This window comes from Mustela nigripes, chromosome 4 (genome assembly GCF_022355385.1).
Source record: "Mustela nigripes isolate SB6536 chromosome 4, MUSNIG.SB6536, whole genome shotgun sequence".
Lineage (NCBI taxonomy): Eukaryota > Metazoa > Chordata > Mammalia > Carnivora > Mustelidae > Mustela > Mustela nigripes.
Window position 1 is genome coordinate 58,547,298 of NC_081560.1, and position 26,309 is coordinate 58,573,606.

Below are 26,309 nucleotides of genomic sequence, written 5' to 3' on the forward strand. Positions count from 1 at the left end.
GGCCTTTCCCTTCTACAGTCACGGTCATTTTCCAGCTCTCATCATATTCTTTCAATTAACAACGTTTGATGCACTTGCTCACTCCCTGCTTGAAACACATTCTTCACTTGGCCTCAGGAACATCCCTGCCTCCAGCTTTTCTTTTCTTTTGTTTTCTCTCTTTAACTCAATGGGCTCCCTTTTAACCTCCCTCCCTGGGTTAGATTTAAATTTCCTAACTGCTAACATTGGGGTAACCAAAAATCTGGTCCTAGAACTCTACTCTATTTGTGCTCACTCCCCAAATAATTTTATCTTATGCAATGTTCAATGCTCAAGTCAGTCATAATTGAGTAATTTTCAAATTTAGGTATTTACTATATATTTAGGTATTTACTATATATATATATATATATATATATTTACCTGTTTTAGAGAGAGAGAGCGCATATGGGGGTAAGTAGGGGCATATATATATATATATATATATATCTTTCACTGATTTCAAACTTGAAAATCACTAATTCTGAAATGGAACTTGTAACTCTTCCCTCTCCAAAATCGTCCATCTTGCAGTTAGTTATGGCAATCTTAGAAAGAGGTGACTCTGGTTATTCAAACCAAAATCATGCCATAATCCCCAATGGCTTTCTTTGTCTCACACTCCATACCCAATCTCTCAATAACTTTCAAGACATAATCAGAATCTGGCAACTCCTCACTACCTTCATGTTGTCCCCCAAATTTAAGTCATGATTTTCTTTGAACTATTGAACTAATCTTTGGATTATTTGAACTGCTGAATCTATCTCCTCACATGTTTCCTTTCTAACCTGGCCTCCCCGTAGTCTGTGTTCTTACTTCGGTGAGAACGTCTTCACTTTACACAAAATGTGTGAAAAGAGGAAAGTGCAAGGTTTTTATTATGGCCCATAAAGCCTTAGATGGACTCTCTGAGGCAGCCTTCAAGGCATGTGTGCCCTGTCTCTGTTTTTCATTGTCTAGCACTCCTCTTACTCGCTCTGTTCCAGCCCTCTGGTCTTTCGGTTTTCTATTCACACACCGGACATGGTCCCACCTCTGGGCCTTTGCACTTGCTGTTCCTGTGGCCTGGAAGAGTTTTCCTCCAGATAACTTCACGACTGCTTCTCTCCATTCTTTTGGGTTTCTGCTTATATGTTCTTTCTCTGAAAGCCATTCTCTTATCACCTTCAACAAAACAGCACCCCCACTGACAGTGTCTATTCCCTGTGTCTATTCCTTTTTATGCCTGCTCTTCCTCTAGCACTATTTAATATTGGGTTAAGATATTCTTCTGCCCTGGCATGAAAATATTCATGCCACCTGACATTATAGTCTTACCTATTTATGTATTGCCTTCCTCTTTCTTTTAAACAGCTAACTTGTTATTGGGGATTTTGTTTGGCTTTTCTTTTTACCTTCATAACCCAGAGAGTATCTGGCACAGGGTGGATGCTCAACTGACTTTGTATTACCTGATTCCTGTTCTAGGACAAGTTCACTGAAAACACTTCCCCTTGTACTCTTTCCCTTCAATACAACACCTGGAAGGCAGGAGTGGAATAGGAGGGCTTCGACATGGTGATCTTATGGAAATACCAGAGCCACTGTTGTGAGTAGGGGGTGCTCTCAAGTCTTTATTTTTTTTTTTTTAATCTAAAGCTGTCATCGTAAGTAGTAAACTTTTGGAGCCATGTATGCAAAAGGAAATTCAATTCAACCTGATTGAAACAGTAAGAGGACACCCACCAAGAGGAACAATCATTCAGCCCCCAACCCCACAATGCCTTTATTTTTTTTTTTATTTTTTTTTTAAAAGATTTTATTTATTTGACACACAGAGAGAAATCACAAGTAGGCAGAGAGAGAGAGGGGAGGAAGCAGGCTCCCTGCAGAGCAGAGAGCCCGACACGGGGCTCGATCCCAGGACCCTGGGATCATGACCTGAGCCGAAGGCAGAGGCTTTAACCCACTGAGCCACCCAGGCACCCCCCCACAATGCCTTTAGTTCACAAGTTCTATCTGTAACATCCTGTGCGGTGCTGGCTTCATCTTGAGAGGTGCTGGCTTCATCCTGAGAATGCTTCCCTTTGTGCTCTTGGAGTGGCCGACCAAGGTATTGAGGTCACGAGTGTTTTAGTTAACATCCAGCATGAGAGAGGGAAGCTTCCTGAAGCCTTCTCAGCAGATCTGTGAAGAGCTTCTCTGGAGCCCTACAGAAATGTTTACATCATTTTGGTCAAAATAGAGTTCTGTGCTCACACTTGACGCAACTACTACTAAGGGGAGGCCAGTTCCCCGTACACAATCCCGGTCTATTCACAAGCAGACGAGAATGTGGTCACCTTTCTCTCAAGTTATGTGGATTACATCAAGGAAATCAGAAATCAGATCAAACTCAGACTCTGGTTTCCCCGGGGGTAAGGAAGAATGTCCGCTAATCAGGTGGTGAAGAATGTTCAGTATATTCTCAAACCAAATTCATAAAGCAAAGAGACAGCAATAATCATGGCAGGTGAGAAAAGCATTTTGGTGTATTGTAATATACTTTTTATTTTCTGTATGCTCTGTTTTGACATCTTGGAAAACATTTCTACCTGGGGAGAGGTTGCCCCTTGGGAAGACAGCCAATTCTTAGAGATAGCAAAGGATCCAGCCTGGGGCATGACTTTGAAATGCAAACTAACCCAAACTGAAGCCCTACCTCTTCTAGCTAGCATACACCCCAGAAGAAAATAATCCTCTACTTTGATCATCCCAGGACTGGGTACCACTGGGTATTTTCCTTCCCGTGAAAATACCAGTAAAGGCTCTGGCCTAATTCTTTCCCCTCACTCTTGTCTTCCACTTCCTGGCCACACTGGTGTCTTTCCTTATGTGGCCTTGCCTGGCCTGGCATGCCTCCTGTCTTGGACCTATGAGTATAAAAATCTTTGTTTTCCTGAATCTCTCCTGTGTCTCCTCTTGTGGCTGCACTTGGCAGACCATTGCATTAAAAAAAATATGAAACACTGGGCTTTTCCAGAGAGTGAGAATTATGTGCACACGACTACAGGTGTACGTATAGTTGTTGCTTGGGCCTTGGTTAGTTTATTGCTCCAAACTACTCTCTTTTTAATTAATTTAATTTATTTATTTGAGAGAGAGCAAGAGGGAAAGAGCACATGTGATGGGGGAGGAGCAGAGGAAGAGGGAGAAGCAGACTTCCCATGGAGCGGGGAGCCTGACCCGGGGCTCAATCTCGGTTCTCAATCTCGTACTCTGGGATCATATCCTGAGCCGAAGGCAGATGCTTAACTGACTGAGGTCCTCTGGGACCCTGCTCCAAACTGCTCCTAATGAATGAATGAAGTCTGAATGAAGCAGACTTTCTTTTTTTTTTCCACTCCCGGGTGCTAAAGGTAAAAGTACAGGTTTTTAAAAATATGTTTAATTGTTTTCCACTTCTAGCTTGTCGGTGAAGTAAATTAAATATGGATTTGTATTTAAGAGTGATTTGGCTTAAAATCCAAACTTTACTACTTATTAACAATATGCCCTTGGTGGACTTAACTTTTTCCTGTTGAGGTTTGTGTTTTTATTCACTAAAAAGATCACTCTAATGCTTCCCGCAGTGGCAGTTAATCCAGATTGTGTGAGATAGTGTGTATAAAACACCTGACTTAAAGTAGACAGTCTGTCATGCAGCTCTCTGTCTCCTCCCTGCGAGGAAATGTCGAGAATATCTAAAAGTTTACAGCTTTCCACAAAGAATTGTAAAGAAATAGATAGACAACCCTTGTTACTAGATTATAGGTCATAGGATTTATTTAATTCCTAAGCTTCTATCAACAGAGTACCAAACAGTAAATAATCATTTTCAGTTAATTGGTTTGATTCCTTTCTTTCTGTGACTCTATTGGGAAAATAAGATAACCCACTCAGTCTATGGCAAAAGTTCAGGCCTTAATTCTAAATTCCTACTACACTAATCATGAAAATATTTGAAGGCTTCAAATAATACGATAAATACGTTAATTTGTCTAGTTTACGTCTCTCACATTCTCATACTGTGTTTGAGAGCTGAACTACCTTGTAGCTATATTGGTTGGAAAAAGTTAGGGTGCCTATGGTGTCTTAGGAGATTTAAGATGGATTTTTAACAGAATGACTTTTTAAACATAGTATCTCTGTGCTCACTGCCTCTTCCCAGACTCTTGCCACTCATTCACTGTAGACCCAATCTCCTGGTGACCACGATGACCCATGGGTATAAACTCAGCTGTCAGCAGCGTTTTCACAACCATTTTGTAAAATTAAAGCATTGTCCAAAAAAATAAATAAAATTCAGAGGAAATGGGAAAACCAAACTTGACATGATCCATCCATGTAAAAGCTAAATTTTCTATGCCTTTCTTCCTTCTTCACCTTGTTAGCAGAGCAAAAGCTAATCATGCCAGAAATCCCACACTCCTCTCTAGTACAACCTACTTGTTTTTGTTGTCAGGATGAGAAGGAAACATTCCCATTTTTTTAGGCACTCAAAACTCTGACACTATAATTTGACCTTCTGCCAGTATAAATGAATAGCTTTAAGATAGTAGCTATTTCACAAAATAATTAATTGGAAATCCCGGGCCAGATGACATTAGTGCCAGAGATTCCAAATAACTGAACCTAGTTGTAGGTCAACCACTGACCATGACAGGGAAGAGGAAAAGGAACAAAAACAAACAAAAAGTAGGTCCAAAGAGTAAAGACAACACTTTTTATTAGACAGTTCCTCATCTTTTAGAATCCCGTATAATGTCTAATGATTTCACTTTTCATGCCTTAGTCTGCCCTAGCAGCACCAACTATGCTTTCCTTGGCATCCTTTATAAACTATTCTAATCTCAGCGAAAGTTTCCTAGTGGAATTCTGTCTAGCACCCAGTTACACTTAGTGGAGCCAAAGTTCTCAATTCCTCAATCACTTGCAGCAGCCAGGGGTTCCTCTGACTGGCACACATGTTTTTCCCACCAGAGCCATGATTCTCTACTGATTTGTGCTGATTCTACACACACTTTTCATTGCAAGTATATATTTGGATCCAACCAGTGAGATCTGTTCAGACTCCAGGGACCATTAAACTTCATCATCTTGAAGTTCACTGGCGTGATTATTATTTTTAAGAACACTTAAAGTATGAAGCACACATTCCACATTTACTGAGTATAACTTTCATCACCAAGAGAATTTCCATATTCAAAATATGAGCTTAGAGTTGATCCATGTTTATGAAAGGAATTCTTCTAAAGAAACTCTCCAATTCAGTTGAGCAAACACCCTTTAATTTGTATTTTCTCAAAGGATTAATTATTTCTAAAAAAGGAGTAATTGAAAGATTTATTTATAGAGGTAACTTCATTTTTTTTTAATAGGCTCCATACCCAGTGTGGAGCTCAGTGTAGGACTTGAACTCACAACCCTGAGATAAAGACCTGAGCTGAGATCAAGAGTTAAACACTTAACCAACAGAGCCATAAGGATTCATGAATTTTGAGAACTCTAATATTGCTTTCATTATAGATATGAATCTTATGTTTACACCTTCAAGTTGACATATTAACCCAAAGAAAAACAAAAGTTTCTATTCATTTTTATATGCAATTCACTGAATAGTGCTGAAATGATCAAACAGTGAGTAGGAAGACAAATTGCAAAGTAATTTCTTAAATATGATTTATTTTAGTTATGATGAGGTTTTTTTTCTCTTTTAGGAAATCAGTCCCAGACATATCTCCACTGTCAGATCTATATTCAAAGGTCTGAAAAATGTCCTAAGTAGAGTGTAACTGGAGTAAAGGAAAAGATCCTTGTAGCAAAAGCATCAGCAACAGCAACAACAAAATTTGGTAATTAAAGGGCTGAAATCTGTCTTTTAGGTGGCAGCAAAGCAAAGGCTTTTGATTAAAATATATAGGTAGATAGACAATAGATAGATAGGCAGAGAAACATTTAACATTAGACCACATTAGTCTATTTTTAAACTTCTTAGTACTTTGAATTATTATTATTTAGTTGGGTCTTCTGGAAACATAAATAAGAAAGACCCAAGAAGTAATGGTTTAACTCAGGCCAAGCACATGTTAGGGCTCTGATGTGCTGATTTGTGTTTGTAGAGAAGCATTTCTTAACATCCTAATGCATTCTTTATTCCTAAAAGGATATTTGGTATATTGCAGGAAGCCTCCAGATAAATCTAATATTGTATAGGTAGGTAGATAGGTAATTGGGTGGGTAGATAGATTGGTATAGGCAGATGGATAGATAGAGTAGGAGAGAATTTCATTATCTTGTCCCCATATTCTTGGCAGTATTTCCAAAAGACTTTAAATAGAAGCATTATACAAAGTTTTTTTTTTTTTAATCCACAAAGTGAAAGGACTATGCTGCCTGGTCCCCTGCCCCGCTCCCTCCCTCGCCCTGAAACCGCTGAAGATGACATCTACACTATTTCAATGTATTTGTCAGTTACAATAGACAAAGGGTCTTGATGTGTTGCTGAATTTCTCTGGGGTCTTTTAAATAGTCTTCCAATAGATTCTAGAAGAAAGAAATATTTGGGGCATATGGTATAGGATCTTCTCTTCACACCGGTTTTGAGAAGCGACTGTCTTACAGTACTACTGAAATTAAAAAAAAAAAAAAAAAAAACTACCTAGGGAAAGCCAGGCAAATGTTAGTGCTAAATTGGATTGCGGGAAAAAAAAAGAAAGAAAGAAAACTTCACCAAGATTGTCACACCATGGTACAAAGCTGTTTCTACATAGGCAGAGAGATTCTTATTCTTATTCTTCACCAAGATGAATAATTTGATGCCAGATCTAGCACTGTTTTTTTCTATCTGAAAACTCTTAGTAACAACTCAGATACTCTATTTTGTGCTGAAAAATCACTTTACCAGCTAGTTTGGTTCTATTCCATTTAATAATATGTTCATAGTGAGGAGATATTATAGATCATCTAATGCATTTGTAATTGTTATTTAATGATATTTTTATGATATAGTTATCTTCTAGATTCTAATCTAATTGTTACAAAATAAATTATATGTCAGCATATTATAAGGGTAAGCATGTTAAATGTTAATTTCCCTTACTGTTTTAAAATATTTTTTTCATATGTTAAACCAACTTGAAGCATTTATACTTCACCCAGAACTACTGAAATTTTTGCCAAGTAGTAATCTAATAGAAAGAAATTTTTAGTGGGTTCCTATGTTTTAATGGTTTTGAAATTAATCTTGGATGTAGTCAGTGAAAAGTAACACATCCGAAACTAGCACACCCTATCTGGGGCAGTGGAGAGCAGCAAACACTCTGGTTAAAATTAGTAACAAAATAAATGCATATCCTGATTGGTCCATCAGATAAATAGTCCAAAGGAATCCTTTCATCCTAGGTAAAGAGAGGGATTGGCTTTCGTCCTAGATAAAGAGAGGGATTGGCTCTGCATTGTTAAAGATAGTACTTAGAAACATATGTCAAGAATTCATTGCATACAACATGGCTGGAGACAATCCGTTTTATTAAAACAATAGTTTTTGTGACTTACAATTCTTTTATCACCTTACAGTAATCTTCCTACTGATCAATTGCCCGTTCAAATGCTGTCCACACATCCCCCGTTACCCCACCCCACCCTGCGAGGGCAACTTCATTTCTCCTAGAAGCAGCTTCATTTCCTGTTCCTGGGGGTCCTGAAGCACAGAGCTGCTTATGCTTCCATCAAAAGATGTCATTAATTTTAGGGTACTTGACAACCATGTTCTCTTTCAAAGACACTGAGGAAGCAGAGGGAGATTACTGGCCCCCTCCCTGCTGGTCCAAGATTTTTGTTTCATCTCTGGATAAAAGGTTCTGCAGAATAAATTTATTATGCATCTTTCAGTCTAGAGATCATGCCAACTTTTCCTTTCTAAAAGTGGTAGAGTTAGGTGCAAAGGGCATGGGTATTAGAACCAGACATAGCAGAATCAGATCGCAGCTCTCAGTGAGCCATGTGACTTTGAGCAGTCTCCTTAATTTCTCTAGACCTCATTTTCAACAAAATATGGGAAATAATTTAAGTTTCCTTTGAGATTGTTGGAATAATTACAGGAGATAATATTTTTAAATATCTAGCTTATTAAGCAGCACATATTAGGAACTTAAAAAAAATTCCACTTCCTCTCCCCCTTTCTGTTTGCTTGGTTAAAGTGTTAATATTATTTCTCCTAGAAAGAAAATCCCAATTTTAAGAGAATGTCATGAATTACGAATATAGAATGGCTTCTGTTTCCATAATGATCTGGGCATTTTTACCACTTAAGTGATTTTGAGCATGTTGATTTAATTCTCTGGAACTATTTCTTCATTTGCTAATGTAAGCAGCCTCTACTAAGCCTGATAGTTATTAAATTACATGCTATATTGTATAGTGCTACTCCTAGTGTCTGGAGTAATGCCAGGAAGTAGGCGTTTAACAAATGATTATTTTCTCTACTGTGTCCCCCTCTTCGTAGAACTACTTACATAGCCGTAAATTGGCAATTAGAATAATTTTGTAATACAGTGTCATGACCAGTGTGACAGTATGTTTCAGAACTTATTCCTTGCATCTTCCCTTCCATTCCTTTTACATGCTCAAGCTAGAATGGAAGCGATGGCGTAAGTAATAGAAGACACAAAGTAGTAGGGAATTTTAGGGGGTAACAAAGATGCCAAAGAGGGGCTCCTGGCTGGCTCAGTCAGTAGAACATATGACTCTTGATCTTGGGGTCATGAGTTTGAACCCCACGTTGGGCATAGAGATTGCTTATAAAAAGTATTTTTAAAAACCCCAGAAGATTCTTGTGGATGGGATCAGGAAGTCTGAAATAGGGGCTAGGCCTGTGGACAGTGTAGGCTTGGGCAGATAGAGATGGAAGGAAAATGAGACGTAAATCATGTCGTGCTATTCTTCTCCATAAAACATGTCAGTGGCTTGGACATAAAGTCATTGGACATATGTTGGACATAAAGTCAAACTTTATTTCATCAGATCAGACCTCACCTGCTTTTCTGACCTCTTTTCATGCTGTTCTTCTCTGCTTCTTCCACTAATCCAGCTACACTGGCTGGCTCTCAGTTCCCATACATGCCGTCCTCAGTCCCACCTCAGATGTTGTGTAGTATCTGACCTCGGGGGGTGGGATGGTTACCCCATATCGCGATTGTGTTGTTACACAGGTATTGTACTTGGGAAAACTGACCAAACTCTACCCTTAATTTAAGTGTATTCTGTTGTATGTAAAATATACCTCAACAAAGTGGATCAAAAGAAAAATGAACCCATATTAAGTTACAGATATTAATAATAGAATAGAATTGATCTCACAACATTTAAGAAGAATTTTGCAGGTATTTATCAGTTTTTAAAATGCGTTGGTAGGGGCACCTGGGTGGCTCAGTGGGTTAAAGCCTCTGCCTTTGGCTCAGGTCATGATCCCAGGGTCCTGGGATCGGGCTCTCTGCTCAGCGGGGAACCTGCTTCCTCCTCTCTCTCTGCCTTCCTCTGTGCCTACATGTGATCTCTGTCTGTCAAATATATAAATAAAATCTTAAAATAAAAATAAAATAAAATAAAATGCGTTGGTAAAATTCAACTTTGTTAGTATTTAGAAGTTGGTTTTTCCAGACTTCAAACTTAAATAAATGAATGTGAGTTATAGTCTGAAGGAAGTGGAATTTGGCGAGGAGCAGATAGCATGAACTAAAACTGGGCGGTGGCCCTGAAAATTCAATAGGGAGCTATCACAGACTTCATCTACGATTTCCATCCAGGAACAGATCCAGACAGCTGGAGACTGTGTAGGGGGCCTTTAAAATATAGTTACAAAACTGTCTTTTTTTTTTTTTTAACTTGATTTGAGTTAAATTTCTTAGGTTAGATCCCAGTTCATCCCAGCAAAACAAAACAAAACAAAAGGAAAAAATCTTGGCTTTGCTCTTATGATTCGGGGAGGTATACTTGAGACCGTTTCCAGGATACTAGCAAAGGAAACCTCTTACAATCCGCTCTGTGTACAAATAAAAGATATCCTAAAGAAAATAAGCTAAGATGTTATAAGGAAAGAATATACTACTGAGAAGAAACCGAGCTGTAAGAAAAATGAAATTACCAGGGGTGTGTGTTTTTTTTTTTTCTTCTTCTTCTTCTGTTGTGGCCTTGATGAAAAGGAAAGGGAAGAATTTGTGCAGTTTTTTCACTACCCCCCAGGTTTTTAGAATTATGTAAGGATAATAGTATTTCCCCACCCGTCCCCTGAGGAGCCTTTAAGACTAGCATCTGTGAGGTGCATTTCCTAGATAAATGCAAACTGCCCTTTGACTCTCTTCAAGATAAGAAAACACTGACCCTTTCAACCAAGTTATTTATGACATTCACATAATGTGAAACAGGGCTTAGACCTGATGGGAACGCCCAGAAGTGCATGGACTGAAGGCGGTTAAGATTTCCCTCAGCTACTATCCAGGAGAGACCGCCACACAAGTCGAACAAGGCCCAAGGCTCATTAAGAAGTTTGATGAATTTAATACAATTCAAATTAAAGAAAATCTCAGGGGAACATGTTTAGAAAAGAAAACCAGATGGGGCTTCAGTGTAGAGCATCCAGGAAGCAAGTGTGGGATGCCCTCTAATCCTGGGGATTCTGGAAACATGAGAAAATGTGATTTATCTTCTTGGCGAATTAACATGCAAAATGTGTTGGTGGCATTAATATTGAGTTTCAGATTTCATAATGAAATTTTCCAGATTGTGAAGAGGAAAAAAAAAACCACTGGATACTAGAAGAAGTAATGTCCCCTTCCTACGAGACCTGCCAAAGTAAAGGAGAATCAAATGAAAGGAAAGAAAAATGCACCCAATATATCAACACTCGTTATCAAGTGGAAGATGTCAGGATGTGTACTACCAAAAAACTAGGACAGATCTGAATGTCAACTTGCCCAGTGGCTGTCCTTCCCTTTTCTTAGGAAGGAATAATAATGTAATTGATGCCCTTGTGCCCTGGACAGGAGGGATTCTTTCAACAAAGAATGTAGAAAAAGAAAACAACAATCCAGTTTACATTAAAAAAAAAAAAAAAAAGACTTAAAGTTTAAATATAAACCCAGAAATAGTCATTCTGCAGTGGTCAGATTTAGTCATGGTGGTGTTAACATTTATGAAATGAATATCCCCTGGGCTTCAGGACAGGTAAGATCCAGTGTTTCTTTCTAGTCAGACAAGGGCAGCTAACTTAGAGAAAATTATGGAAGGTTTTTGGTTTATTTTGTTTTGTTTTTGCAAAATCACATAAAAACATTCTTCAAAGTTAGCATTGATCATCTGTATTACTAATGCCTTATTCTGAAAATTTTAGTGAAGTTTAAAACCAGGATAAGTATTACCAAGTAAAAAGAGAAGTGATCTAAATCTTCACATGTGCTCCCTTTACCAGAAAATTCAAAATAGCTAAAAATTAAAGTCACCTGAAATTCTTTTTTAAAAAAATTTATGTACTTACTTCAGAGAGAAAGAGAGAGAGGCAGGGAGGACCAGAGGGAGGAAAGAGAGAATCTCAGGCAGACTCCTTGCTTAGTGCAGAGAGCAATGCGGGGCTTGATCTCATGACACCGAGATCAGAATTGAGCCAAAGTCCAGAATTGAATGCTTAACTGACTGAACAACACAGCTGCCCCTAAAGTCACCTGAAATTCTACCACTCAAATAAAGTCATATAAAAAGAAAGCTATCACAAAGTAAGGTCATATTCCACATCTAATAGTACAATGTGCTTTTCCCTTATAAATAATGAATAGGTTTTCATGTCAAAATATGCAGATTAAAATAATAACTTTTTTTAAAAGATTTTATTTGTTTATTTGACAGAGAGAGAGAGATCACAAGTAGGCAGAGAGAGAGAGAGGAGGAAGCCGGCTCCCCACTGAGCAAAGAGCCCGACTCAGGGCTCAATCCCAGGACCCTGAGATCATGACCTGAGCCAGAAGGCAGAGGCTTAACCCACTGAGCCACCCAGGCTCCCCTACAATTATAACTTTCAATGGCTGCTTAGTGTGTTATCTAAATATACCATGATTGAGCCACTAAATATGCCATCTTAGTACATTTATGTTGTTTCCAGTTTTTTCTGTGCTTAAAAACAGTACTGGGGTGAATATATGCAATGATTGGAACAATTAGTGTGCAGTTTAATTATATTTCTAGGATTCCAGAAAAAAAAATTAGAGAATTAAGAATAGACCAAACAGTTTTAATTTCCTGGTATGTAATATGTAATGTATCAGAATGCCATTCTGTCTCATAGTTCTTTATCCTCACTTATTGGCATAAGCCAGTAATGGAAATAAGAAGTATTTAGAGAGCAATTAGAACACAGGAAACCTAGAGTCACGTATAACAATCCTAATAGAAACCTAAGAAAAGATTTGTGTCACATTAAAAAAAAAAAAAAAGTAACTCAGTTATAGCTCATGAGTGAGTTAAATGAGAAATTAGGGATGAACAGAGGTTATTGAAGGAAAAATGGTCTTTAAAGGAAAGCAAATGATGCACAAACTATGGCAGATTCTCAGCTAAAAATAAAGTTGTACTGAGTAAGTAAAGATTATTTTCTATAGTGAATTAAAAGACTAGATCTAAATAAGTTATCAGGGACCCTGGTGAAACTTTTGGCTACAGTGTGCAAACTGTCATACTAAGTTGACTTGCGGTAGCAAAGACTAATGGTTTCCAGTGCACGGTATCCATTGGGAGGAAACTGGAAGCAAACCTGGGAACTTCAGAGTGGTGATTCGTATCCCCATGTTTGTCAGGATGGCAGCACCTGGAAAAAAATGATAGAATCTCAGGTTCCTAGGAAAATATAACTTCGGGGGAGATGTGAAACATGGCTTAGACAAGGGGAAAATAATGCTCCGCTGATTAACTCAATCACAATTGTATGTTCCTATTGATCAGACCTCCAAAGTAATACATCCTGTCCCCTCCTTTTCTTGTTGTTGCTGCTCTGATGGCTTAGAGCATTGAACTAGATTTTTCAGATAACCTGCAAACCATTCCTTTCCTAGGACATTCTTTTTTTTTTTTTTTAAGATTTTATTTATTTATTTGACAGACAGAGATCACAAGTAGGCAGAGAGGCAGGCACAGAGAGAGAGAGAGAGAAGCAGGCTCCCCCTCCCCCCCCACCCCCGCTGAGCAGAGAGCCTGAATCAGGGCTCGATCCCAGGACCCTGAGATCATGACCTGAGCCGAAGGCAGAGGGTTAACCCACTGAGCCATCCAGGTGCCCCCCTAGGACATTCTTTATTTCACCATCAGTATTATGTCTCTGGGACATTTCTTACTATTTCCTTTGCCTACTGGCAAGTGTTCAAGTGCTTGGAGTATTGAATAAAATGGTTTGAAGATCTCTGCAGCAGTGTCTCTTCTGGTCATATCGTGCTCCACAGCTCCTTCCCAGAAACACCAGACAGCCTACACGTAAGTCACTACACCACACCACACGTAGGTCACCACACTGCATGTAGGTCACGTAGGTCACCGCACGTAGATCGCTGGTGCGTGCCTTCTCGTTTGCTAGTCCTTTTCTTTTCAGAATGCACTTCCTGCCTTTTGAACACTAAGTGTATTTTCTTTGAAGACTCTTCTTAAGTGTGTACCTCAATTAAACCCTCACGGACCTCCCTCCAATATAGAATTGAGATTGGTCCCTCTGTCCTCTTCATTTGAGCGCTTTGCCAATTGCCAAGATAAAACTTCTTGAACACTAAATGGCTTTTCTTCTGTGTGCCCTTATGGTGTCTTATAAAGCCTGACACCTAGCAGTTTCTCCACAAAGATTATTAAATAAATCAATTTCTTCGATTTCTCAGAGGTGATATTGAAAACAAAACAATATAATTCTATTTCTACTTTCAGAAAGACTTTATAAGTGTGCATCCTATAGGTGGTCAAGGAATTTTAAATAATGGGTTTCCTTGTTATTATGGAAAATGTTTTGTCTTAAGTACGGAAATGGCTTAATGACAGGAAGCAATGTGTAGGAATAAATGATCATCTCTCTACTTAGAAAAGTGCTAGTGTCAAGATTCCCTAGGGACTGATGCTGGAACACAGTCTCAACCAACATGTCAAATATGTTGCCTAGAAAAAAAAAAAGAAAATCCTCTAAGTTTTCTTTTTTGTAACTGCCAGTTTCTTCTGCCTGGTGAAATACTGAGTTGACAAGTATAACATGTGAGAATATAATGAAAGCAGTGAAAATAAAAAATAGTAACACTTGACTTTGATGTAGAAAAATAAAGATAATTGAGTTAAGGAAAAGTCCATTTATCTAGCTTCTTTTGAGTACCTATTATATACAAAGTCTTACTCTGAGAGTTGGCTACAGAGCTGAACAAGATTGAGTCACTGTACTTACTTTGATGTGTGAATTCAGAGAGTAATCAATGTGAAATGTATTAAGCTTTAAATCAGCAACGTTATATAGCTACTTAGAAGAGTAAGCGATAATTTTAAGTTGGAGGAACTGGGAGCTTCATGAAAAACATGTTCCTTGAGCAACTAACTTCATGATATCTATGTTATTTTTCAAATCTAGAGATTAACAAAGAAGGTGACTCAAAATGAAGAATAAACGAGAAAGAAAGATCAAATATGACTTCGTAAATGCAACTGAGGATGCCTGAAAGGAGCTAATCGACAACAAAAAGAGGATATGCAGAAAGTTGATTGAGGACAGAAAAGGGATGAGTTAGGTTTCAGGGAAGATAAATTTATAAGGTACTACACTGTGAAATATAAATTATAGTCTAAGGAAAAGATTGTAGTGTCTGGAGAACATTTCAGAATATTGCTGCAGTCGCAGCAGCATCCAAAAAACCATGCAATTATGCATTCTAAATTTTATTGGAAATAAAAACTTTTATTGGCAATAAACTATTTTATTAGAAATAAAGCATTCAGTGGGATTTAACTGTCATATAAAGCGATGGTGTTACTATACTCTGATAAGTCTTACATTTTCAGCCCTTTGTAGTTTATAAATTCTGTCATGCTCATGGCCTCACATCAGGTGAAAAGAAGCAGGTGCTGTCATTCTCATTTTAAGAACAGAAGAGCATAGCTCTAAGTAGTTTAGATAACTTTGTTCAAGTTTGCATCACCAGTAAGATAAAAATCCAAGGATAGAACCTAGATTTCCTTTGTGCAAATTCAATATGCTCTTACCTATTCTACTTAGCACTTGAGAGAGATGGAGATAGAGCTAGAAAAGGTCCTAACAAACATCACTGAAATAATCAAGGGACTATAAGGAGGTCGTTAGAAGGAAAAAAGACTTAAAAGGTATGTCTATTAGAAATCTAGCATGAAAAACATCAAGTTTTGTTAGTAATTTTATAAATGTTACAGATAAGGTGAAGATGGCTTTGATGATGAAATTCAGACAATTAGAACTGAGGATGGAGCCCAGAACTTACAAACACTGCGTCTTTGGGCCACATCTGTCCTCTAAAGATGTTTTGCGTGATCTTTGAGGTGTATTTTAATAAAATATTGTGAACAGTTGTTGCAATTTTGAAATTCGGAGACTGTATAGAAAGACCCCTATTTACAGCTTCTTTTGAAAATCAGAAGGTCTGGGGAAAGTGGGCTTTGGCCCAAGAGAATGTCAGCCAGCCTGAATAGAGGCTTCACCCTTTAAATGAAGAAATTATTCACTGCTTCAACACACTATCCCCTACTACTAGGGTACAGTATTCACCAGGGGATCACACCCAGTCTGTTTCATACCTTCATATTACTTGGTAAGCATTTGAGTGTTGGCCACTGTTCCTGAATCTAAGAAATATTGGAAGTGCCATTTGATGCTAATGGCAGGCAAGTCAGTTACACCCCCTTTCAAACAACTTCTTTTGAGTATGTTGACAGAGAATGAACTAACTTTGAGACTTTAGAAGACACATTCTACCCATAAAAATGGACTTCCATGTCAATGGCAGAGCTCCAGGGGGAGAGGATTGAAATAATCCTGCTTCTAAAGTGCATGACCTTGGCTCTTTCTGAAGCCAAGTTTTTTTATTCTCCCTCGGATTCCATGAGATTCAGATTCATTCATTTATTCAATAAATATTTACTAATTTCTCACTAACTGCCAGGTACTGTGACAGTTGCTAAGGCAAAAATCAATGTATAAAGTGATCTAAAATCCTTGTCTTTACGGACCTTACATATTGTAAGAGTAGATAGAAAATCAATATAGATAAGTAAATACATAGCAGGTTTGGAAAGGAGTGTTGCGAATGTGTAAGGGATTGTAATTGTCTCAAGAAGGATCAAGGAAGGACTCACTGAGAAAGTGACATTTGAATAACAATTTGGGGGAAGGAAAGGAAAAACTGGAAGTATCTGAGGGAAGAGTATTTCAAGGAAAGAGATTTCCAAATCATTCCTTTAAGTTGCCCTTTGTGCTTATTAGTCCAAATTGTTTCCTGCTACTGGCAACCAAAAGACTTAAACATTTCGACCCATGAATAAGGCATGTCTGACAACTCTAATATTACTCAGTACTTTAAAACGTATTTTAATATGTCAGGGCAAGGGCTTCATGGAGTACCACAGGATTTAATAAGCTTAATATTTAAAATTCTTTTAATTATTTCTGTTAACTCTACACTGGACAGAAGATTTTCTTTTCTTTTGTCTTTAAAATACACAAGGAGCTGTGTAATCCGGAACAAACTATTATAACCAGAATAATATAAAATTTGGGCTTTTTCTTAAGTGAGGCAGGGGGAAATATTTTCACATTTATTCCTCATTTTGGAGATTTTTCTAAGGATCCTAGATTAATTACCATTAACAAGGGGGCGAGGAAACTATTATTTATTTTGTATTGAGCCTGAACCAGATAATTTAACGTTTATTTTGCTTTATGACAAATCACGCACAAATGGGTAGATTGAAACTCAGGCTAAATAATCTATGCAAATGTGTACAGCTAAGGAAGAAAGCAAATCAGGATGCCCTCTCAGCTGATTTTAAAGTTGGGTTTCTGTATTATAAAAAAAAAAGAGAGAGAGAGAGAGAGAGAAGGTTATTCTAGACCATAATGTGATCATAACCATCTAACCACAATGACAGCTACCTAAGGAGGCTCTTTAATATAATTACTAAGAATGAAATTCAAACCATATTTTGGCAGCATTATGTGATGATGCTAGAAATACAGGAAGGGGAGACTCGCAAATAAATTGCTAGTGAAAACAGTGTCTGTTTCTGACAGACAGACGTCTTCCTGCAGATTTACCTATGTACCATTGGACATCACTCTTCTCTTCCAAAAGAGTTCTGGAAGAGTCCCCCAAACAGAAGTTTCTCTATGCAGAAAAATAGAGCAACAAGAAAGGAGGAAGGAAGAAAGAAGGGAGGGAAGGAAGGAAGGAAAAAGAAAAGAAAAGGAAAGAAGAGAGAGAGAGAGAAAGAAAGAAGGAAGGAAGGAAGAGAAAAGAAAGAGAGAAAAAAGAACAAAAACACCCTGTGTTCCCAATGGGTTCCATTGTGCTCAGGACATAGCAACCAAACCCTGCTCTCTGTGAAAGAAATGTCAGGCCCTGGTGCTTGGAGGACCATACAACACTCTCACATAACTGTGCTGATGAGGTGTCACCTATTTCCATCCAAAAGTTGTTGTAATATGATAATACCTTTGGGATAAGGCACTTTTCTGTCTATGAAATTATTGAATGCAGGCCTTATTCACCTCTCCCCATTAGGCTTGGATGCTCAGAATCTGACTTTAGGCTATGCAGAAATGAGAGGAGGCATCTAGCATATGAAAACCCTCCATCTGGAAAACTCCTTAATGGGAAATAGAGGAACTAGATGATCCAATGAGTTCCTCCACATCTTTAATTTCCATGATTCTGCCTAGGAAGTATTTTGGAAATTGTCTAACCCAAGGCAGATTCCACCGATTTCTGAAAATGAGGTTTGGGGGAGGCCACTGGCATTGAAACAAGGAGAGGAACTGTCCTTGATTGCCAGAAGAAGATGGAAAGCCCAGGGCTCAGACAGTGGAGATAATGGATCCCCCCCACCCCCAACCCCCTGCCCCCGACCACCTTATCTTGATGAAATAGCAGAAGAGGGGAATGGATGGACCAGGCTGCCAATTTGTGGATTCTTCTGGCAATGGACTGGTCACTGCAACTATCCTCTCAGTAATTATCTGTTAAGAAACAGACTCACTTTCCTCTTTAGGGCCTTAGGCCTGTTTTCACATAAAATAGAGATTAAGTAAATCCTTTTTGGTCCTCAGTCACTTCTGTAACTTCAGTTTCTACTCTGCTGGCTTGTGAACTGTCCATGTCCTTAGGAAATAGAAATAACAACTGGCTGTAGAAGATCTCAGGGTGGGGAAACCAGAAAGGGGTTTCTTGCGTTTGGAGAATAACGCATCTCACTGGAATAAAGGAGGCAAAGGAAGTGATCTGTATCATTTCTGAAATGTAGCTTAAAAGATTGAGAATTTCGCCTTTTCAACTCTATCTGAATTTAGAAATATAAAACATCAACTTCCGCTACTTCGTCTTCATAGTTGCCAGCATTATTGACTCTTACTGAAATGACCATGATAGAACCAGTATTTCAAGCCACATCTGTCTTCCCCAGGGTCAACCCACACACAGGGCCACTTAAGATTAGACATAAGAGTCTCTCCATTTTCTTTGCCTGGTGAATAGGTTGTAGAATGACTGACGCAATTTTCTGTTTGATATTAATCATATTTTTTATCAGATTCTTTTCTTTATGATTTTTGAATACTTCCTGAGATTTATCAAGTCTCCGAGTACTCACTGCATTTTAGTGATCTTTTATGACCTGGATGTACAAAGACATTCTAGGCACTGACCCTGCCTTCCAGGAGTTTTATTTTTAATTCTTCCATTTTATGTAATCCTGTTACAGAAAAATAATCACTCATACATTGTTTATATTTCTTTAAAAAATTCAGTGATAAAATATATTTTCTATTAAAAGTATGATTTATCTCCTGAAATGGAATTTTTAGCTGAAAGTGACATTGACTTTTATCTAACCTGGCATTCTTAAAGGAATGTAAGTTAGGGCTTTTTGTTGTTGTTATTGTTTTTTCTCTCTGTTTTTAGCTCTTTGTGAATATCCAGCTAAAAAAACCCTCTCATCTTTTTACCTGTTTTCCATAACCTAAAAGAATTAAAAAAAAAAAAAAAGAATGTTCTTAGACAATAGAAAAACTGCAATTCAAAAATCAGTGAAGTATGTGAATCAGGGTCCTAGCTCTATTTTTGCTATTCATGTGTTGTCTTTCATGATAATAGAAAGGGGAGACTGACTGATTTTGAAAATATTAATGTACAATCCCTTAAATGTTCTTACTCTCTGTGGCAGGAGATATTATCTTGGTCCAGTAGCCATGTGCTATGATGAGTTCTCAGTGGCCTCTGCTTATCAAGGACCAACTCATTCTGATTGGTGTCTATTGAAGCAAAGAGCTGCTCTCGCCTGCCGGGACCTCATTTGGTATGTTAAGCTGTGTATCCCCAACATTTAGCATGTTGGAAGTCTCAGTACATGTATATTAACTTGTGACTGAATACACTGAGCCAATCAATGAAGTTTGTTCATCTAGCGACAGTGGTAGACTTTTTTTTCCCTGTCACAGCCACAAGCCATTCCTCAAACAGTGAAGACTGAACTGTATTAATATCCAATAAATGTGGTTTGCCCCTAGTTACACTTGTGATCTTGTGCAGGGGACATCTCTCTATATACCCTGGTTTTCTCCTCTATAGAGTGAGGGGAATTTTTTTAAAGTTTTTATTGATTTATTTGACACAGAGAGAGAGAGAATGCACAAGCAGGGGGAGGGGTAGAGGGAGAAGCAAACCCCTCACTCAGCAGGGAGCCTGATGTGGGGCTTGATCCCAGGACCCTGGGATCATGACCTGAGCCCAAGGCAGACGCTTTAATTGACTGAGCCACCCAGGGGCCCCTAGAGTGAGGGAATTAAAGCAGGTATTCTCCAAAGTCTCTTCCAATTATTCCATACAGTGATTAGTATGTGATGACATCACCCACGTTCTGGTATTACTTACAATGTTGGGGGCAGCAGACTTGCCATTCACTTCTCCTCCAAGAGGACAGGAGCCAAGTTTAAAGAGGCAAGTAGAGGAGAATGCAAAAGTAAGGGTTTTCTCCTATTCGCAGCCTGATGAGCTTTTTTTTGTTTAGGTTTCTAGAGGTGGACAGGATAAAGAGTGGAACTAAAATCATCAGAAAATACTTTTTGTTAGTGCAGGAAATCTTTTCATTAGATCGATTAGTGGGATAATGGTTGGTTTTATTCACAGGAAAGACAGTGTTTTTCATATGCATAAAATATTAGTGGCTCCAGACCCATTTAATTTCTACACATCTGTTAAGAAGAGAAAAAAAGGAAACCTAATGATCTAACAGAAAAACACACTTAAGGCTAACATTTGGTTCCCAGACCCATCATTCCGTTTGCCAAAATGAAGTTATTGAAGCTTTCATAGTAATTGTTGTGACTGAGCAGAGCGGAGGGACGTATGCGCATTCCTGCTGCTATGTATACACATGTATTTGCACCTCACAAGCCCATATTAGAACCTGCTCTTTATTTCCTGAATGAAGCCTACATTAGTTAGTGATCTTCTGCAATATTGCTGAGAAATGGATGCACAATGTGTTCTTATTTAAAAGAGAGACAATCAGTAGACAGCGACGCAAAGCATTAAATTACTCTGCCCCAATTTATTTCTCAGAGCAGTTCTTGCTGAAAGGTCTTTCAGGAAAACAAGGACATTCAGGAAGCAACCCTCAGTCTCTGTGGACGAATGTGTTTATTGAGAGCTTGCTTGGTGAGAGGTGTACAGACTCCTGGACTTCGAGCTCCTGTTCCAGCTTTATTTCCTTCTGTTGGAAGCCTCCTCAGTTTCTTCATCTGTAAAGTGGAGCTCATAAGTGCAGATCCCATGAGATAACAATGTGACTGTAGAGAGAAACAGTGGGAAGGGCACTGAGAGGTCACTGTTAAGTCTAAACCAGAAAAAAGTTACTCTGTTACTGTTTTTACTTTTCACAAATTATATAATCCCCTTGGCTGTCACTAGGCAAATATGAAAATTACCTCATTATGGTAACTATGTTTTAACCTAATTGTAATGATAAATTCACCACCAACAACAACAACCAGGGCACTTGGCCCTGTCTTCACCTCCTGGTGACAACATACCCCTCTATGGGTTATGCATGAGATTAGCTACACAAATTGTGGAACATATGTATGCTTTAACTTGTTTTGCCATATCTAAACATTGCAAATGTTAAGTCAGGTATAAATCTGAACAAAGATAAAATACGGGTGCCAGTTTTTTGGTGAAATCTATCACTACCAGATCAGATGACAGTCTTGCAATTGTAATGTCTCTACTCTGTAATGTATACATTGCAGGGGAAAGTGGTCATTTGCTCCCACCCACATTTGTACTACTACTCCTTGATGGTGCTGGCTGGCCAGGATAAAACCACGCAGAGATGACACACTTGATGCAGGCCAGCAAGGAAGGAAGTCACCATACTTCAGGTATTTCCCTTCCTACGCTCTGTTCCTCACCAATACAGGATTTGTTTTTCTGCAAAGATCTTTCCAAAATAATTAGGAATTAAAAATTGCAAATATATATATATAGATCTATATATATACATACATACATACCTCTTGGAAGCTTTTAATGACTGCTTTCATTAATAACCAATCACAGGTGAGAACTGACTCATCTCTACAGCCCAGTGTTGACCCGTCTCTTTTTTCTCCACAGACTATTTACTGCTACCCTTTACCAGACATACGTGATCAGAATCCAGTGCTGTGAATCATTCGGTTGGTGAATCTTACTGTTGAGGTTCCCAGCCTCCTCTGCTTATGCTACCTTGGCATCAAAAGTGCCCTGCTGATTTACTGGCTGAACTTCTCTAAAAAAAAAAAAAAAAAAAAAAAAAAAAGAGAGAGAGAGAGAGAGAGAGAAAAAGAAAAGAAAGAAAGAGAAAGGGAAAAAAAAGCTCTCCCATATACCATCACACATTTATATTTCAGAGAAACTAAATCTAAGAGCATAGAAAGGTGAATAAGAATCCAAAGTGAGTAGAAAATAAATCCAGGTAAAATGAAAAATGTATCAATGGATAGTTGTCTTCTATGAATGTCCCCAGCCTGGCTTGTTTTGAGGTGTGCGGGGGAGAAGGTAAATGTGCTCATTCTGAAACTAAAACTCAAATTTGGAAGATTTTATGGGCATATGAATGATGACAAAAACTGACCTCATCCTTCAAAAGAATTTCACCTGGCTTTTTTCTAGGAGTTTCTGAGGTTACCTGACTTGTGTGTGAAATTATAACTGTTCACATTATGTCCACTTCCACTCAGTTTTCTCCTTGAAAGTCATGTGTCCTCATAGGAGGACATGAGGAAGACTGCTGACACTGTCACTGGGGATCTTCTGAAAAATGAGGGCAGTGTACCTCACCACCTTCTTCTGAATAGCTTCTTTAATAACACAAAAACATTTCCATGGCTAAAAGCAGGCTTGATGACTATAACCAATACCGAGAGTCCGTTCTACATAACTCTACCTGCTTACTGGTCCTTTAAACAAATTCTTAAATATGTAAGTTTATCCAATTAATCAGAAAAGATAAAGTTTGTAGTAAGAAAATTTTACTTGACCTTATTAAATGATTTAAAACAAAAGTCATGGGACGCCTGGGTGGCTCAGTTGGTTAAGCAGCTGCCTTCGGCTCAGGTCATGATTCCAGCGTCCTGGGATCGAGTCCCACATCGGGCTCCTTGCTCGTCAGGGAGCCTGCTTCTCCCTCTGACTCTGCCTTCCACTCTGTCTGCCTGTGCTCGCTCTTGCTCGCTTGCTCTCTGCTCGCTCTCTCTCTGACAAATAAATAAATAAAAATCTTTAAATAAAAATTTAAAAATAAATAAATAGAATAAAACAAAAGTCATGAAAGATCTTTTTAATCATAAATGTGTGAATTTGACTGCTACTACTTCTAAACTCTAATAGAAGAATACAACATTTAAACCTTTTGGCAGCTAATTTTAAAAGAGAAACCATGTACCTGTATACACAGTAACTATTTAACTTAAGTGACTGATACTTTATAAAATAGATATATCAATGTATCCATGTTTGTCATACTTCTATACTTCCTACTTACTCAGGGTTAGTATAGAGTATATGATCAATAATGCTTACTAATTGAATTTTTTAAAATATATTTTTTTAATTGGCTGCTAGCTAAATAAACTAAATAAAGTGTCCAGTGAACACTGGAAAACTCTCTGCTCAGAGGCTAGAATTCCAAAATCAATTCATAGAAAGAATCCCATGTAACGTAAGACAAGAGACAAAGCTCATTAATTCCTATTGTATCTTTATGCCTAGGCTTTAATCAATAATTTACATCTTATTGATAAGAAACAATTCATACTATAGTGGTGTTTTTTTTTTTTTAAAGACCTGAATTTTCTTATAGCTCTGTTTTCTTAACAATCCTCAGCAATATTTTCCTGTGATTATCTAAGCACTGGCTCTTAAGGACTTCTGGGGAACAAAAAATGTTATTTTAACTTGAAAGATGCCAGATTCACTTACATATTAAGCAAGGTCCACACATCTTCCCCCTCTCCCTCTTAATAAAAAAAAAGTACAATTAAATAATGAGACTCAGCTACATTAAAGTAATAATCCAAGTAACAGGGAAGGGCTAGTGCTGAGGAGAGTCCAAAAAGTAACTTGTCTATATGGACCAATGTCTTTCTCTTACTGTAGTTTTTCCCAATATTTTTATTTTTGTAATCTACCTATAACATAAATTTTACTATTGTAACCATTTTTATATGTCCAGTTCAGCAGTGCTAGCACATTCATATTGTTAATATTGTTAGTATCATCACCAACCATCTTCAAAACTTTTCCTCCTGCAAAACTGAAACTTTATGGCATTATACAACAATTCCACATTTCTCCCTTACCCTACGCCCTGGCAACTAGCATTCCACTTTGTCTTTAGGATTTTGACTATCCTAAGTGTTTCATGGAAGTGGAATCATATGGTGTCTGTCTTTTGGTGACTGGTTTATTTCATTTTGCATAATGTCCTTAAGGCTCATTTATGTTGTTGCTTGTGTCAGAATTTCCTTCCTGTTTAAGGCTGAATAATACTCCCTTGTATGTATACACCCACCTTTTGCTTATCCATTTATCAATCAGTGGACACTAAGGTTGCTAATATGTTTTATCTATTAGGAATAATGCTGCAATGAACATGGGCATACAAATGTTTCTTTAAGGCCCTGCTTTCAATTCTTGAGCATATACCCAGATGTGAATTGCTGTATCATATGGTAATTTTATTTGTAACTTTTTGTAACAAACCATCATACTGTTTTCCATAGTCGCTATGCCACTTTATATTTTCTCCAACAGTGCTTAAGGGCTCCAGTTTCTCCACACACTTGCCGACACTTGTTATGTTCCTTTTTTTTTTTTTTTAAGTAACCATCCTAACGCACATAAGTGATATCTCATTGTAGTTTTAATTTGTAGTTTCTTAATTGTTAGTGATGTTGAGCTCTGACTGTATTTTTAAATTGTGTGGATATGAAAGCCTTTTTCTTTCTACTTGACAATTCTAAGAAAACCAGCTAAATAAAAAGGAAATTCCAAAACTGTGAGCATAATTTTAACACTACTCTAATCCTTAAAAGATTATTATAAATTTGAAGGAAATAGCATATATATATATACACATACACACACACATATACACATATTTATTTATAATTTAATAATAATTATTATTAGGGAAACAGTTTATATAGATATATATATTATATAAAATATAAATCACTTTATCTTATGTTTAATCTACAGCTTTCCAAGGTAGTGATTAAACCCTATTGAGTCCACAGAATTCATTTATTCATTTGGCAAAAACTAAATGAGGCTCTAATTTGCTATCACCATAGTGGTTTCTGGGAATGTATAAATTAAACCTTCCTATCCCTGTCCTCTAAAAACCTCTCTCTAGTTTATGGGGCATTATCTTTCTTTAGCCAAGCATAGGTCAAAATAGAGAAAGTCCATGCTGTCCTACTAAGAAGTCAGAGAGCTCTAATTCAAATACTTTGTCTTTGCCAGAGGAGTGACTAGAAAATGTTACTTAAAATGAATTTCCTCATCTGAAAAGTAGGAGTAATTATTCTTACTTCGGGTTTTATTGATTAACCCCATGGACCATGCAAAGTGGTTAACTGGGTATAGACATCCTCGTAATGACTTTCAGTCTTTTACTGGCACATACACAGCCGAGAGCTCATGAATATCTTGCTCTAGCCCAGAAACACTGAGGCTTCCATTAGTTTCAAGCATTTTCACAATAACCATTTCTCTTGAATAGTCCTTGAGAAAAAAATCAATAAATGGAAGTAATCTCTGATGTCCGTGCTTAGAAGTTATATAAAAGAAAACAAAACAAACAAAATGTCTGGAAAAATATAAGCATGAAGGAGATAAAATCATTTGCTGAGACTTGGACTTTAGAATTGTACATCAGCCAACATTTAATTTTCCTTAAAGAGAAAAAAAGACCCCGCTTTCTGGACTCTAACATTATTTTGTGTATTCATTTATTTCAAGAAGGAAAATCTGCCCTCGTGAAGAAAATGTGCTGGTCACAAAGAGTTGGGCTGTTCTTATCCTACACAGCAAGTTCTCACTGCAAATTAATTAACTGGTTGGATTCCTAAGTGGCCTATTGTACAGGTAAGGAGTGCTGATTGTGTGGATCAGGGCAGTTTCCTTTTCAGAATAATTATTTGTCATGTGAAATTATAAACAAATAGTCTAATTTTTTTCTGGTATTATATGGCAATCACATCATTCTAGTGATGGCATTAGTCCTTTGTTTTGCAATAATAAATAGAATTTAAGTTTTGAGATGTTAAAACTCAAAGCTTGATCCTAGACATTGACATCAAGATGATTGGACACAGGAAGGGAATCAAGCAACCTCATCCATGCCTCCCCCATCCCCCATCAAGGGGACTCTAACCCCATAAGTGCTAGTCCCACACACCTGGAAGCAATCCACTTATTTGCTAAAACTAAAAATTTCTA

At 37.7% G+C, this 26,309-nt stretch overlaps 1 long non-coding RNA gene across 1 annotated transcript; it reads left to right on the top strand.

Moving 5' to 3' along the window:
- The first annotated feature begins 1,561 nt into the window (after window positions 1-1,561).
- Window positions 1,562-21,683, top strand: LOC132015050 (uncharacterized). Its single transcript, XR_009403531.1, has 3 exons — window positions 1,562-1,612; window positions 19,486-19,617; window positions 21,572-21,683. It is a non-coding gene; the product is annotated as an uncharacterized LOC132015050 (long non-coding RNA).
- The last annotated feature ends 4,626 nt before the right edge of the window (window positions 21,684-26,309 follow it).